This window comes from Lolium perenne, chromosome 7, assembly GCF_019359855.2.
Source record: "Lolium perenne isolate Kyuss_39 chromosome 7, Kyuss_2.0, whole genome shotgun sequence".
Classification (NCBI taxonomy): domain Eukaryota; kingdom Viridiplantae; phylum Streptophyta; class Magnoliopsida; order Poales; family Poaceae; genus Lolium; species Lolium perenne.
The window spans coordinates 297,595,457-297,602,948 of NC_067250.2; positions in this window are offsets into that span (position 1 = coordinate 297,595,457).

The following is a 7,492-nucleotide window of genomic DNA, read 5'->3' on the forward strand; positions in this document are numbered from 1 at the left end:
GATTCGGATTGGGCGGGAGACAAGGTTGATAGAAAGTCTACATCCAGCGCTTGTCACTTCCTTGGGAGATCTTTGGTGTGTTGGTCCTCTAAGAAGCAAAATTGTGTCTCCGTCTCCACCGCGGAAGCCGAGTATGTTGCCGCGGTGAGTAGTTGTGCACAGATCTTATGGATGAGGCAAACCTTGCGAGACTATGGACTTGAGTATAGCAAGGTCCCTCTATTGTGTGATAATGAGAGCGCCATCAAGATCACCTACAATCCGGTTCTTCATGGTAAGATGAAGCACATTGAGATTAGGAATCACTTCATCCGGGGTCACATTGCTCGAGGAGATATTGTCCTATCCTTCATTGGCACCAAGGAGCAATTGGCGGACATCTTCACAAAGCCCTTGGATGAGAAGCGTTTCATTGAGTTGAGGCATGAGCTAAATATCATAGATCCGTCGAACTTCGCTTGACCGTCGTGCGCATATACCCATATTTAGCTAAATGTCTTGATGAAAAGCACGCATGAACATAGGGGGAGTGCGGTTTAAACTTATTGAGCTATCCCTCCCCCCATAATGCATAAAGAAATCCAAATCATATGTCAAATAAGTGACTAATGAGCTTCATGTTGAGTCTTAGTAGTGAGTCCTAGATATATCTACGTGACTTCACGCTATTATACTCTTACACGGTGGCTTCGGCCACCAACCTCCTCCTTGAGGAGTTTTTGGTTCTCTTTGGTTCTCTTTGACTTTCTTTTGTTTTTCTCTTCTTTTGCCTTTGCCTTCTTTTTCTCCATGTTTCTTTGTGGGAGATTCATCCAAGCTTGGCTTTTCATGTTGATTCTTGCAAGCTTGGTTGAGTAGTACCTTACCGGTCCTTGGGGCGCTAGCATGCTTCGTCTCCCTTTTTGGTGTTCCGATGCCAAAGGGGGAGAAGTTGATCTATTAGGACGGGTATTTGCATGGGGACTTATTCGTGGTAGTCTTTGGTCTTTGTTGTGTATCTTTTGTTTCATGGGGACTTATTCTATGGAGGCCCCTTATTGAGAGTTTGGGTTTTCTCAAGGCAAAGGTATGACAAATCCACCCAAAGCTCTTTGTGTTACCGTATGTTGCCTCCATAGTGTGCATATGCTATATGAACATGTCAAGTATCCTTGTTGCATATGTGCATGGTTTGTAGAATCTAGGGGGAGATGTTTCTCTAGGATGTGTGCATTTGTATTCAAATGCATATTTCAAATATGCACACATCTAGGGGGAGCTCCGTCTACTTTTTGCAAATCTAGAACCTTATCATAATATCTTATACTATATTGCAAATTCTTGTGTTGTCATCAAACACCAAAAAGGGGGAGATTGAAAGAGAAAGGTCTATATCCCGGGTTTTGTGTGTTTGATAACAACACTTGAATGAATTTAACCGTGTGCAAAGATTGTCTTTGATAGATTTGCAGGTGCACGGTGCCCTCGCTGAACACGTCATGATCGGAAGACTGAAGCGTAGCTTATAGGTTTTCTGGTTTTGTGTGTGTGTCGCGAGGTGACATGGTTGGAGAGGAAAAGAGGAAAAAGCAGTTTCTGCTTGACCGGTACTACCGGTACCAGGAGCGGTAGTACCGCTACCCTACTGGTACCGCCCTGCAGTACCGCTCTGGAGATTTGCACTGAAAAACCACACAGAGTGCGTTACGGTACCTCTACGGTACCATGAGCGGTAGTACCACTTGAGAGCGGTAGTACCGCCTCGGTACCGCTTAGGTACCGTAACGCAAGTTACAGCACCACCGCTTTGGTACCGCTTTGGTACCGCGAGGGTCCAGGGACTCACAGAGGCCATTGCGGTACCTCAAGCGGTAGTACCGCTGTGAGTCCACGTGGCGAGATCTATGGGGGATTTCGAATCCAGAGCGGTACTACCGCTTGCCCAAGCGGTAGTACCGGTCGCGCGGAAACTGCACATAACGGTTGGATTTGGAGGGACCTATAAAAAGGCCCCTTCTTCCCCAGCTCGATTTTATCTCTTCTCTCTCTCTCTCTCTCCTCCATTGTTGCTGAGCTCAAACCTTGAGGATCTCCCCACCTACCCAATCAATCTTGCCCAAATTCGGAGGAGTGGTGGAGGAGGCCCCGATCTATACATCTACCAAGAGAGAATCCACCAATACCATCTAGTCCTTAGTGGATCTTGAAGTTAGGGTTACTATAGTGGGATCTTGGAAGAAGTGCTCCTATGGAGGCTAGCTTGGAGTTGTGCTAGCCCCATAGGGTGTTGGGAGCCTCCTAGTGTTGTGGAGCTCGCCCCAACCTTGTGAAGGAACCACCGCCTCGACCGGTGCCTTAGTGGAGAAGGGGGAGCCCCTTTGTGGAGCTCTCTCGAGGAAGAAGGTGAGGCCTTCCTTCGTGGTGTGGCCGTCTAGCCTTCGTGGCTAACACCTCCTCAACGCAGACGTACTCCCTTTTGTGGGAGGAACTGCGGGAAACAAACATCGCCTCGTCTCCGCGTCCCCCGGTTGTCCCGCTCCCTATCTTTACTATCATGCTTGGTTCCTTTGCTTGTTGCACTAGCCTAGGATCACACTAGGATCACCTCTATCACCAAAGCTATCACCTTTACTTCCGCACCGCACTAAAAATTGAAAAAGGATAAAAATTGCATAGCGACCATTCACCCCCCCTCTTGTTCGCTAAGATCCATTCAGAGGGGTCGGGCTGGGCCGGGAAAGTGTGGCGCTGATGCGAACGGCACCACACATCCTGCCACATCGGCTGGTCAACGGCCCGCGCCACATCGGCATGGATGTGTGGCGCCGTTCGCATGGGCGCCACAAAGAGAGGTGTGGCGCCGATGGCAAGGACGCCACACAAAAGGGTTAGTTCGGTAAAATAGTTTGGCCAGAGGGTTAGTCTGTGCTTTTCTTTCACAAATAGGTTATTTTTGTCAAAATCGCCGCGGGGAAGGAGCAAGAAGAATGGGGAATTTCGGTCAGTTCCATCGGCGAATTTTGTCCGGACACGCCGCTACGCGTGGGCGTACGTGACCGAGCGATCCTGATCGGACGGACGAGTCGAGGGAGCACTCTGTAAAACAAGACGGTGCCCAGGCAGTTATTAGATTTTGCGTTCTGTATTATAAGAATCCTTCAAATCAAACATGCCCTTAGATGAGGATTTTTTCCACCGTTGCGCCAAGTGGCAGAATTCCATTATCTAAACATGTGCATCTGATGTCGTGACATGCATAGAATTTGCAGTTTTAATCCTGATGCCCCAAAATCAGTTTGTTTGCTAAATTTATTTCCGGATGCTTGATCTAGACGAGGAAAACTAATTATTGCTTGTTTTGTCCTATTGCAGAAAACTAGTTGGAAGAACTTATTTTCATACATAGGGCCCGGATTTCTCATCTCTATTGCGTATATTGATCCTGGCAATTGTAAGATTAGCTCTATGTATTGCTAATTTCAACTAGTTTGCTATCATTGTCATCTCACGATCAATAAAATTTGCCGATCTTGCAGTCGAGACGTACCTACAGGCTGGAGCACATTACAAATATGAGGTGCATCCTTTCTTCTCTTGTCTCTAGCATATTTTTGGGTACTGTCCATCCTATCTTTCCTTTAAAGTATGGAACTCTATAGATCAAACTTGCTATCTCATGATTATATCTGCAAGGAACCATAACTATCTCCTTTTGGTGCCAGCTTCTTTGGATCATACTTAATTACTTATCGCGTCATGTGCTGCGCTTGTAATCCAGTCACTTGCAGCCAGCCTCGGGGTTGTGACTGGTCAGTATTATGAGATATGCAGCACTAGCACTTCTTTCTCTGCGCGTTTTCTTTTTCATGTGAATGTTGCTGGTATTTTTTATAAATTCCTCTGTATCATAGGGAAGCATCTTGTTGAGCACTGCAGGGCCGAATATCCCAAGGTCACAAATTTCATCTTATGGATTCTCATGAACTGGCTGTAGTTGCATGCTGAAGGTACTAAATGTGTAAAGTTGACCTTCTGTCGAATACGTTGCATTTTTCTAACTGAATTGCAAAGCTACCTGGATTCAATATTTTAGACGTTTCGGGATATTGCAGATGATGTCATACCATAAACCAAATCTATATTAAAATGGCAGTTTGTGATGTGGAAACTGTCTGTTAAAGTTGCATATAACATACATTTTCAATTTTATGTGGACTCTGTGTTCTAATTTATCCTAATTGGCTTGGTGATTGCCTATTTATTTCAGTAATTGGAACTGCTTTTGCTTTGAACATGCTCTTCAAAATCCCGATATGGTGTGGTGTTCTCATAACTGGGCTCAGCACTCTGATGCTGTTGTTCCTACAACAATACGGAGTAAGAGCATGCTCTGTTTTCTTTCACAATATTTTTCACAAGTTAGTATTTTTACCATAAACTTCCAGTGCTATTGGTAATTTATTATTTGCCTTTGATTGTTGACCTATTTGTTGTGACTTGTGATACAACAGAATCACTATTTAAATGTGCTTATAATGCGTTAGTTCAGAACATAGTTTTAAATAGCCGGCTACAGGCTATAGCTGCGGCCTCCCAAAACAGCTATAGCCTGGCTATAGCCAGCTATTTGAGGACTTTGACACCTTTTAGCGGGGTAATGCAGTTAGCCCTACCGTGCGGGAAAGGCTATCGGCTATTTAAAACTATGGTTCAGAAGCAGTGCTTGTATTTGTCTTGTTTCTCATGTTACACATTGATTTCCTTTGTGCAGGTCCGTAAATTGGAATTTCTAATAGCATTTCTGGTATTCTTAATAGCAACATGCTTCTTGGTTGAACTTGGATATTCTAAACCAAATTCTTCAGAAGTTGTGAGGGGTCTTTTTGTTCCTGAAATTAAAGGAAATGGAGCTACAGGTCTTGCTATCTCACTACTTGGTGCTATGGTGATGCCGTAAGCTTCATATACCCCCAGTTCCCTCAAATATTTTTTTAAAAATTTCATCATCAAACCTTTTTCATGTTTTTGATAAAACAATGCAGGCATAATCTTTTTCTCCACTCAGCATTGGTACTATCAAGAAAAGTGCCACGATCAGTTCATGGGATCAAAGTAATCTTACTTTACCTTAACCCATTTTGTTAATCATTCTCATAATTGCATATTCCTATGTTGACCACGGTTCGAAAAAAGAAAATCCTATGTTGACCTGGATTTGTCAAACCTTGCTGGTCTGCTCTATTAAATTGACTCATACAGTCTATGTGTTCAGAGCATGTCTTGTTACTAATTTCAGACATACAAGACTTCGGCTGATCAAGTGCTGGAAGCCAACAGGCTCACAGCCAAAGTTCAAAATGAGAACACACTCCTGAAGGATGAGCTGAAGAAGTTGAAGAAGAAAATGAAGGACGAGAAAGAAGCTAGACGCGAGGCTTTCATCATAGCCGATGAAAAGGAAGGTGTTCTTCGAGAGTCTATCACGAACTTGCTAAGTAAGTTTCCCTTCATACTTTGCATGGTACTCTTTTCAATAATATCTTCTTGATTGCTTATTCATAATTTTTCCAGGTACTGCCGATATGTCTATCGACCGTACGAGTAAGCTTCGAGAAGATTCAATGTCGGATGCCCTCTCGTTTGCTACTGATTCCAGCAACCAGGTCCAGGGTCTTTTGAAGAAAACCAAGGGGGCTTTGTCAAAACTATTTTCGATGATGTTCCCGAAGTTGGACCAAAATAAAACCCTTGGAGAAATGGCGGATACCTTCTTCATCGACTCTTCCGAAGCCATAGAGGTATTGAAGTGGCGCTCCCATCTTTACGGGGCGGTTCTTACTTTCCAGCTTTTAATGGGGCATGGACTAGGTTCTGAGTTGGAGAAGCTGTCCAAGGCGTTGCTAGTAGATGCCAATGACTGTCTAGTCAACCTCGAGCATTTCAAGCAATCGTTAGTGCTATGCGCCAATCGACTCCTCAAATTAGTTGATGAGGACAAAAACAAGGCTGCATCTGAAGCTGCTCCTGATTCATCGTCAGCTCAACCTTGAATTAAGCCTGGCTCCCTTGTTGTAATTTCGGATACAATTTAGTATTATTCTATACTGGCTCTGTTGCTAGTATCAACAATCTTTTGAATGTAATATATCCTCCCGATGGGAGTTTTTTTCGCCTTTTATCGACACCTTTCTAAATTAAGAATTTTGCTGCAGATTCCTTCAACTTCTTCTCGTGTCGAAACTTCTTTGAATCCTTCGGCTAGTGATGAATCTGAACTTTTCAGTCGCTTACGCGATCAAGTTTCTCGGTTGAACAAAGACATATCCAATCTTCATGCTATGGCAGCTTTGGTGAAAAGAAAAAGTGAAATTGCTACTGCGGTTGAACATCATGCTTTGGATCGTCTCCGTGTTGCCACTGAGAGTTTAAGCTGTAAGCCATCGACCACCCTTGTTTTCAGCTGACTCATTCGTTGAATAATCTTCTGCTGATTTAATTCTTTGACTTCAACAGTCGTAGCTTTTGATGAATCAGAAGAGAACAAGCGGATCCATGAAAAGATTGCAGCGATGACCGATGTTACTCACCCAAAGCATGAACTGTGGTCCAATCGGTCAAAGGCTGTAGCCATAGCTAAGTTTGAGCATCGAGTCGAGAAGGTGCATTATTACTTTGACAAATATCACGCTCATCTCTCCATGGTGTGGAAGACTATGTTTCCATTGGATCAAGCACCCGAGACTTTATCTACTTTATTCAATCGGTTCAAGACTCCAGACAGAATCTGACATCGGTGCGTAAGGAACTTCTTGCTGGAGCCGAACTTGCACTTGCTTCAGTCTTAGCATGCCACCCAACCATAGATTTGGAAGCCATAGCAAACGCTAATGTAAGATTAGATCAATATTATTCCATAGCCAGGCATCCTGCATACGTTATTATTTCTCGAATGGAAACAGGAGTCGAAAGGGATTTGAAGGCCCGAGAAGACCAAGAAGCCTTGCCATGATGAAGTTTTGTAAAGATTTTTCCTTTTTATGATGACCTTGCGTTGCAAGGAGTAATCCCGTATGTACTTGATGTGTTTTTAAACATCATTTGTTTTTGAACTTATTAGTTCGATTGAAAAGCTTTGTCGAGGGCAACTGAGTGATCAAGTCAGTTTGCTCACTCGACGACTCTGTTATAATTGCATTATTTGCAGAGTCGATTCGTAAGTTTCGTAAGAGCGACACCCTTCGAGTAAACGAGGGATTTAGGCGCTTTATTTATTTGGCTTCGTAATACGGTGCACCGGTATGAGCCTTTTTGTAAGTAATATTGTTTCCATCAACTGCAGCACTCGCGAATTTACTTGAGGCTTGGATGGTTTGTAATGTATCGATAACCATAGCTCCCGGTGGGAGTATTAATTAATTATCGATACTGTAGTAATTCCTTGCAGCCCCCGAGTATTATCGAGTCGGCTGTGTGACACGTAGTTTTAGCCGAAGCTCCCGATGGGAGTAGTAAT